We start from the raw sequence: 7,435 nt of genomic DNA, 5'->3' as shown, positions 1-7,435 counted from the left end.
TTCACCGTCTTCACTGCTGCATTTATTACTGGTTCATGCTGGAACCAGTTTAAGGGAACAGAACCGAAGCTAATGGATACTGCGTTCGCACCCACTTTCTTCTCCTTCGGCTGCTGCATTGTGATGACCCCGCATCGATTAGAGCTTGGATCTTGTCCTTAAGGGCATAGCATACCTTGGTAGGGTGGTGCACCGCTCTATGAAATGCGCAGTATTTTGGATCATTGACTCTCTTGGCATCTTCCTGATCCTGGATTGGAGGCAATTTGATCTTGTTATTCTCAATGAGGTACTTGAAGATACCGGGAACTTCATCCTCTCTGAACGAATACGTTCGGCTCGCTCTCCTTGCACCTTCAGATCCTTCCAGGTCTTTGGTGGCGCCAGTCCCATAGCTTCGAGGATGTCCAAGGAAAGATTGTTGTGACAGGTTTCGAGGATGAAATCTTCGCTGACCGGATCCCTACAATTCATTGCTTTATTTCGGAACCTCTTCACAAAGTTTTCGACTGTCTCCCCATTCTTCTGTTTCTCATCAAACAGAGTGCCGATTGAGATCTCAGTGTCGTCGTCGAAGAAGTTCGTCAGGAACATGTCCTCCATGTCGTCCCAACTGCTGATGCTCCCCGGCTTGAGGCGACGATACCAATCGAAGGCCGCTCCGCGAAGAGTGCCAACGAATGACCGTACCATCAAGGGTTCATTGCCGGAGATTATTCCTAAGTGAGACTTAAAATATATTAAGTGTTGGGTAGGGGAACCCTTTCCATCAAACGGCGTAAAGTTGATTAAATTGAACTTTGCCGGATATGGAATCGATTCCCACTCCCTTGGATATGGACATGGTATGCCGGACCTTTTTACCTCTTGAGCGTTCATCAACGCGTTGATTTTGCTCTCCAAGTCCTTCATCTTCTTGTCTTCACTCGTTTCTATCTTCGAGTGGCTTTGGGGAGAGGTAACGTGGTCCTCTTTTGCATTATCATCTACAGGACCACCTCCATTGTCGTTGTTGACAGGGGGAATAATTATGTTGACATTATTCCCTTCCCGTTCATTCTCATCTTGATTCTGATGATTGGGTCGAGTGGGCTCTCCTTGATGAGTCGTCAGAGCCGCGATTTGCTGATCATGCATTTCTCTCATCTGTTGCATGGTCATCTCCATCTCGAACTTGAAAGCTTCCTTCTGCTTAGCCAGGGCATCTTCAAGCATCTTGTTTACTTGTTCGGCGCTGATCATGAGTACCTCGCGGGGTTGTCCCTCGCTGGATACCGTGTTGTCCGATGCAATCGCAGAGCAGGCATCTGATCCTTCGTCTTCTGACGGTGATCTCGTCCGAACCCTACCATAAGTCCCTCGTGTAATGGTTCCGGACTACAGATGAGTTAAATACCAGGGTACTAGCGGAATTAAATCGGGATTATCCCCCGTCGATGCCCTTTTGCTGGCCATATTAGTGGTGACCTTCGGAAATTCTCCATCTTTGACTACCCTTCTTCTTCGTTGGAAACGCCTAGGCTTAGTCTCAGACGTTCCGGTGGAAATTCTCTTGAACACCGAAACTCTCCTTGGGGCTTCAGAACAACAGCACTCTGATAACACCGCCCTGATGATGTTGGCACATGGATAGTGAGGTTCCGTGTCTCGTGCATCTCGCTTCCAATTCTTACTCGCACCTCCAGCTCTATAGTACAACTCATCAGTTTGATAACTGGAGCAACCTATAGAGTGTTGGCACGATTTCCCAGGTATAACACCGCCATCATCAGACGAATATGTTTCCTTCTGGGGATATGACACATTATTAGCATTTTCAGGAGTCGCTCGTTCAAGTCTACGCTTTTGCGAGCGTAAAAATTTAACGGGCTCTTGAACTTCGACATGCAACCCGATGCGGTCGGCAATAGGGATTTTCCCTTTGTTATTTTCCTTGGGGGGATTAGAACGACCCCCAGTCGGGTTTATCATTTGGGGACCTTTCAACGGACCCAATCGCTCTTTGATAGGTACTTTACCTCGATTCCCCGGTAAGGGACCGAGGCGACCTTTCAAAGGAACCCTGGATGTTGAAGGATCCGTGTTCTTACCTGACTCCACCGGAGGTGCGGGGGCAAGGGGAACGGGACCTGGATTTGATGAAGGTTGGGCAGCAACATCTTCAGCTCTTGTCTTAGGCGTTGGTTTTGCCTTTAGCATCCACACCTGTTTGAATTTTGACGGATTCTTGACCGCCTCTTCTTTCTGCATCTCCTCTGCTTTCTGTAGGAGAGCTCGGGCATGTGCAAGCAGTGCGCGGCGCTTCTTGATTCGCTCTTCGAGGGTTGAACGAGTCCTCGTGACACGAACCCACTCGTTCGTTTCTGCCTTGGAGGAGGAGTTGGTTACGTACCATTGTTGCTCTTGGCGCTGTCTGGATTTGAGATCTTCATTGTAGCGGATCCCGTCCATCGGCTCCAAAGCCTTGGCCATTTGACGAGCAAGGCGTTGACGCCGTCTTTGGCGCGTCCTCTTTGATACAGCTGGAGCACCTTCAGTAGCCATCTTCTTGGCGGAGGAGAAGCCCAGATCTGCGATCTCGACCATGTTGGGCGACGCGGAGACGCCACGTGGTGCGAGTGCAGCGATGGTAAGGGGCTCTTGGGTCTTTGAGCCGAGGGTCCCACGAACGTTTCTGGAAGAGGATGCCTTCCTGCGCCTGTTCGGAGAGGCGGATCTGGAGGAGGAGGAAGAGAGGTACTCTTCGAACTTTTGCTGATCGAACTCGTATTCGATCTCTTCATTCACCCGGATCTTAAATGCCGGTTGCGTCACGACGGCCTCGGCAGTGAGGCCGTTGGCTCCCACTGTGGTCGCCAGCTTGTTTTCAGGAAAAGCTGCATTTATCATTGATTTCATTAAACTTCAGTCGTTACAATGAATTCGAATAACAAAGAAATAAAAATTACAACTTTCTTGAAAATAAACGCAAGATCCTGTTTTGCGGTCTCTTGCTTGCGTGGGTCTTTGGCCTGTGATGGGGACGTCGATATCCGTGGACCACCGGGCACTCAGATCTATTCCGAAAGAATTGGACAGAGCTTCGTTGATCCGCGTGAGATCTAGAAGCCTGAAGCGTCTATCTCGGCTAAAACGAGATATCAGCTCTTCTTAGTGATTACCGGCGAAGGGTAATACTAAGGAAAGGGGGGAATGGGTGATGAAGACTCTGATGAAGACCTCTCCTCCTCGGTTGAAGCACTCGACCACTCTTCGTTGCAGCAGGGCTTCGCCTTTTTCTCCAAAAATCCAGATCTACCAAAAGGGAGGCCCAAGGGGGCTATTTATAGGCAAATGAGGGGCTCTACGGGGCCTAGACACCCCCTGGTGTCTCGGATTGGCCGAGACACCCTTGGGGTGTCTCGGCCTGGCCGAGACACCCCAAGCCAAGACACCCTTGGGGTGTCTCAGTTTGGCCGAGACACCCCTGGGGTGTCTAGGCTTTTCCTAGACACCCCCGGGGTGTTTCGACTTCCCGGGACTCCGTTTGAGGTGTATTCGATTGTTTTCCCCGTAAATTCTTCGTCCGAACTCGGATTTGAGTGATTCCAAGTGCGTTGGATGCTTGACGAAGAGTTCGATCCACTCTGGTGGTTGGATTGTCTGTAGAGTGATCGAGGCATGAAGGGCGTCGTCCTTTTTTGTGAACACCGCCGGGTTCCCGATTGGTCCGGGTCTTCGTTGTTCCGAAATCCTATCAGCTCACGCAGCTCGTCGATTCACTTCAGTCGTTCGTCGACGTCAATTAGACTCCTATGGATCGGATAGTGATGTTCATCATCGCTCTTTAACACTGAACCGTTCGTGGAGACCTATAGGCAATTTTCGATGCCTACAGCGTTGACTGGCGTTGACCTAGAGTTACGCGTTGACCGGCGTTAACCCTAGGGTTTTGAACGTCGTACGTTGAATTTTTGCTCTGTCAAAATGACGAGTTGTACTATCGTGCTGGGGGTACGAATAGAACCAGGAAGAGGAGTCCCCGAGAACAGGAAACTCAATGCCCCTATTCCAAACTCATTCGGGCGGTATTATCTGAATGCAACTGCATTAAGGCAGTCCCCGAAAGAGTTTCAGTTTTTGAGAGACTTAGTGTGGAGACGCTAAAACCAAGGCCTAGGCGTTCCCAACGAAGAAGAATGATGGTTGAAGACGGAGAATTTCCGAGCGTCACCACCAATATGACCAGCAAGGGGACATCGGCACGGGATGATTTCGAGTCGATTCTGAAAGCATCCCGGCGTCTAACCCGTCTGCAGTCTGGAGCAATCGCACGAGGAACTTATGGTAGGGTTCGGACAAGAGTACCTTCAGAAGGTGAAGAGTCGGATACCTGCTCCGCAGTCGCATCAGATAATACAGTGTCCAGTGAGGGGGAACCCCGCGAGTCACTGATGATAAGCGCGGAACAAGTGGCCAAGATGCTCGAAGATGCCATAGCCAAACAACAGGAAAGCTTTAGGTTCGAGATGCAGATGGCCATGCAGACTATGAGAGAGATGCATGAGCAACAAATTCAGGCACTGACGAACCAGCGAGGTGAACCAAGCCACCGTAACCAGGTTGTTCAGGAAGAGGAGCACACGGATAGGGATGAAGCTCACAATGCCAATAACCCTCCCGTCAATGCAGGGGGTGGTAACGAGGATGCCAACGAAGATACAAGTGAAGACTTGAAGATCAAAGATCTCGAGAGCAAAATCAACACATTGATCTCCGCTCAAGAGACGAAGAAAACAGGCATTCCCTGTCCATACCCAAGAGAGTGGGAATCGGTCCCATATCCGGCGAAGTTCAATCTAATCAACTTCACACCGTTCGATGGGAAGGGTTCCCCCACTCAGCATGTGATTTATTTCAAATCACACCTGGGGGTAATCTCCGGCAATGAGCCTCTGATGGTGCGGTCATTCGTCGGCACTCTTCGCGGAGCGGCTTTCGATTGGTATCGCCGCCTCAAGCCAGGCAGCGTAAATAGCTGGGACGACATGGAGACCAAGTTCCTTGCCAATTTCTTCGACGAAAACACTAAGGTATCTTTCGGATCGTTGCTCGATGAGAAGCAGAAAGACGGAGAGTTAGTCGACACCTTCATCAAAAGGTTCCGGAACAAAGCGATGAACTGCCGGGACCCGATCACTGAGGAGTTCGTTCTCCAGACCTGCCATAATAATCTGTCCTTAGACGTATTGGAAGCAATAGGGACAGCACCATCTGACACTTGGAAGGATCTGAAGGTTCGAGGGGAGCAGGCTGAGCGATTCCTTAGAAGGAAGAAGGCCGTAGAGGAAGCTCCGGTCCATTGTTCGTCTTCGATCAAGTCTGGATGAACCCAAAGAATCTCGCCATTCGAGGCTGTGTGTGGCACAAGTCCTTTTTTGGCGCTGCTTGTGAGGATCATCGTTCACCGTCTTCACTGCTGCATTTATTACTGGTTCATGCTGGAACCAGTTTAAGGGAACAGAACCGAAGCTAATGGATACTGCGTTCGCACCCACTTTCTTCTCCTTCGGCTGCTTCATTGTGATGACCCCGACATCGATTAGAGCTTGGATCTTGTCCTTAAGAGCATAGCACACCTTGGTAGGATGGTGCACCGCTCTATGAAATGCACAGTATTTTGGATCATTGATTCTCTTAGCATCTTCCTGATCCTGAACCAACACTACGGACCCAAAGTACTGTGCATACCACAGGAGGGTCGTTCATCCCACCAAGGATTGCTTTACTCTCAAGAATAGCATTCAGACCTTGGTTGAAGCCGGCGTCATAACGCTAAGGTAAGCCAATTGAGAACGGCAAAACTCCAAAGAGTATACGAGTATAAACTGTTTCTCAATACTCCAAAAAGTATACGAGTATAAACTGCTTCTTAAACACTCCAAAGAGTATACGAGTATAAACTGTTTCTCAATCCTCCGACCGGTATAAGAGGTTAAACTACTCCCTGATACTCCAATAGGTATATGAGTCTAAACTGTTTCCCCACTTTTGACGGGAAGTTCCTGGAGAATATTAAGCTAATATTCTTAAGGATAACCCGGTTAGGTAACTGATAATAATGTCCGAACCAGTTCCGCAGAGGAAACTGGGGGTGGACGATTTATGTAACGAGAAGTTCCCAAAACCACAAGGAATCGTTCGGTTCGTTCTCCTCGCACCTTTAGATCCTTCCAGGTCTTTGGTGGCGCCATTCCCATAGCTTCGAGGATGTCCAAGGACAGATTGTTGTGACAGGTCTCGAGGATGAAATCTTCGCTGACCGGATCCCTACAATTCATTGCTTTATTTCGAAACCTCTTCACAAAGTTTTCGACTGTCTCACCGTTCTTCTGTTTCTCCTCAAACAGAGTGCTGATTGAGACCTCAGTGTCGTCGTCGAAGAAGTTCGTCAGAAACATGTCCTCCATGTCGTCCCAACTGCTGATGCTCCCCGGCTTGAGGCGACGATACCAATCGAAGGCCGCTCCACGAAGAGTGCCAACGAATGACCGTACCATCAAGGGTTCATTGCCGGAGATTATTCCTAAGTGAGACTTGAAATATATTAAATGTTGGGTAGGGGAACCCTTTCCATCAAACGGCGTAAAGTTAATGAGATTGAACTTTGCCGGATATGGAATTGATTCCCACTCCCTTGGATATGGACATGGTATGCCGGACCTTTTTACCTCTTGAGCGTTCATCAACGCGTTGATTTTGCTCTCCAAGTCCTTCATCTTCTTGTCTTCACTCGTTTCTATCTTCGAGTGGCTTTGGGGAGAGGTAACGTGGTCCTCTTTTGCATTATCATCTACAGGACCACCTCCATTGACGTTGTTGACAGGGGGAATAATTATGTTGACATTATTCCCTTCCCGTTCATTCTCATCTTGATTCTGATGATTGGGTGGAGCGGGCTCTCCTTGATGAGCTGTCAGAGCCGCGATTTGCTGGTCATGCATCTCTCTCATCTGTTGCACGGCCATCTCCATCTCGAATTTGAAAGCTTCTTTCTGCCGAGCTAGGGCGTCTTCAAGCATCTTATTCATTTGTTCGGCACTGATCATGAGTACTTCGCGGGGTTGTCCCTCGCTGGATACCGTGTTGTCCGATGCAATCGCAGAGCAGGCATCTGATCCTTCGTCTTCTGACGGTGATCTCGTCCGAACCCTACCATAAGTCCCTCGTGTAATGGTTCCGGACTGTAGGTGAGTTAGATACCAGGGTACCAACGGAATTAACTCGGGATTATCCCCCGTCGATGCCCTTTTGCTGGCCATATTAGTGGTGACCTTCGGAAATTCTCCGTCCTCGACTATCCTTCTTCTTCGTCGGAAACGCCTAGGCTTGGAAATCCTCTCGAATACCGAGATTCTCTTTGGGGTTTTAGAACAGCAGCATTCTGATAACACCG

Source organism: Asparagus officinalis, chromosome 3 (assembly GCF_001876935.1).
Source record: "Asparagus officinalis chromosome 3, Aspof.V1, whole genome shotgun sequence".
Lineage (NCBI taxonomy): Eukaryota > Viridiplantae > Streptophyta > Magnoliopsida > Asparagales > Asparagaceae > Asparagus > Asparagus officinalis.
This window is presented reverse-complemented; position numbering follows the sequence as displayed.